The sequence below is a fragment of the Macrotis lagotis genome, chromosome 6, assembly GCF_037893015.1.
Source record: "Macrotis lagotis isolate mMagLag1 chromosome 6, bilby.v1.9.chrom.fasta, whole genome shotgun sequence".
NCBI lineage: Eukaryota > Metazoa > Chordata > Mammalia > Peramelemorphia > Peramelidae > Macrotis > Macrotis lagotis.
This window is the reverse complement of record NC_133663.1, coordinates 149295061-149297299: the sequence shown is the minus strand read 5'-3', so window position 1 is coordinate 149297299 and position 2239 is coordinate 149295061. Positions and strand designations below refer to the sequence as shown.

General features: G+C 34.8%; 1 pseudogene; it reads right to left on the bottom strand.

Moving 5' to 3' along the window:
- Positions 1 to 338: 338 nt before the first annotated feature.
- LOC141491885 (destrin pseudogene) lies at positions 339 to 1090 on the bottom strand (annotated as a pseudogene).
- Between the last annotated feature and the right edge of the window lie 1149 nt (positions 1091 to 2239).

Here is a 2239-nt window from a genome sequence, read left to right as displayed (position 1 = left end):
ACATTAAATGTTAAGACAGCCCACATTGACTTACTGTATTTAGTGGATTAGTACTGGTTTTAGAATTTGAGGAGAAATGCTTCTTTCCATTCATTCAAACCCTAGTTTCTATTGATAGCTCAAGGAAGTAATTTTTTTTTAATTTGGACCTAAATTGCCATCGGATTATGAACAATAATGATAATCAAAGGAGAGATTGTAACTATTAAGTTATAAAAATGACTTAATTCTCCATTCTATCCTTATGGCCACTTCTTTTTTGTATTAATTGTATAATTTAAAGACCCTGAGTTTTAAATACTAATCGTAAAGTCAACCTGCCAAATAGACTGTCAGACAGCAAAAATTTAATTTACAACTAATGAAACTTTAGACTTTAGATTTATTTAGGGTTTTTTTTTTAATACAGGTTTATATAATATCTGGTTTTGCCTAGAACAAGATAGCTCCCCCTCAGTGAAACCCTGGCCTAAGTATATTTGTTTTACATATTTAGCAAGAAGATACATTAAACATGGAAGTTTTTCAACTTGTGGCACTGAATAATCATCTACACAGGACAGCCTTCAAAAGCTGCAATTAAGGACCCTCCTAGTTTCTCAGCAATAGAAGCCCAGTTGAAATCTTCTGGTCCATTTGCTTGACATTCGTGTTTAATGCCTGGAAATTTCTTTTTGATTGCATCCTTGGAGCTTGCAAATATCATTTTACTTTTGAGGGGAGCTAGTTCTGGTGCCCATAGAAAAAACATCAACTCTTCTTTTATTGATTCCTTTGTTTCAAAGCTTGCATCATATAAAGCATAGCGACAATCCTTTTCAGGAAGCATTCCCACAAAATGCTTGAAAGGATCAGTGATGGTGTAACCAACATCTCCCACTAAGATCTCTTTGCCTTCTTCTACAATGATGCATTTCTTGTCAGCACTGAGACAAAAGATAACTGCCTTCTTTCTTTTCTTGATTTCTTCCGGTGTGGAACATTTCCGAACCTTCATATCATAGAAAATGCGACATACTTCATCAGCTACTTGCACTCCTGAGGCCATGTTTGCCGAGCGGAGGATGCGGAGCGCTGCGCGGCGGGGCAGGCGGAGACCGGGGCCTGGAGGGCGGCGGGCGGCGGGCGGCGGGCGGCGGGAGCTAGACTTTTGTAAATGTATTTTCAGTCTAGATAATTATATCATGCTCTTTTTTTGTTTGCAGCTTTTTTGTTCTACAGCTCATTTCAGAATTACTTTTTTGATAAATTTTAATTCTCCTTAGATTCTGTCAATTAGGTAGCAATTTTTACAGAAAGAAATGTGCATATTATTTATATAATCTGATTTATCATATGTTAATTGAAAGCTATCATAGTCCTTTAAAGAGGGATAAAATGTCCATTTTATATTAAAGTCCTTATTAAATAAAATGTTTTATTATATGTAGTATATATTACATTGAATTTTAAAACATAAATGGTTTAAATTCTTATACTTAGCATACCCTTACATGAATCTGTAACCTGATTAATAAGATTTTTCCTACCATGATATTAAAAAAATCCTTATTGGGCTGGGTAGGTGGTACAGTGGATAGAGCACCAGCTCTGGAGTCAGGAGGACCTGAGTTCAATTCTGGCCTCAGACACTTACCTGGCTGTCTGGCTTTGGGCAACCACTTAACCTGACTGTCTTGAAAAACAAATCATAAAAACTCCTTATCCATGACGAGTATAACTTTTGCAATATTTATCCATGAGTTCCTCTCTGCCTACCATAGCTTTAACACCTAATAATATTATGGCAGTCTTCACATATTCATTTCCTATCCTGACTATGCAGGATTAAAGCCATTTTCTTTTTCAATAATGTTTCTTTGACAAAAGTTAGTATATCACCAACAATCTTTATGACTGTTTACAATTGTGACTATTTCATGCCTACTATCCATCATTCTATGCTGTTTGGAATAATTCTCAAATTCAGTTTTTTTCAGACCACTCAGTGAGTCCTGTGATTCAAATGAATCATGTTAACATTAAAAAGCATTTTGAAAGACTCTTCTAATTTTCTCAACATTCATCATTTGAAAATGTCACCTATGCATACATAAAAATCAAACAAGTTACCTGGACAAATGCAATATAGGAGATGATTTTGCTTCGTGTTAACATGACCAATATCAAATGATACAAAAAATATGGAAATACATTTTGAATGAATTTGCATCCATCATACAAAGAATCCATGAAGAAT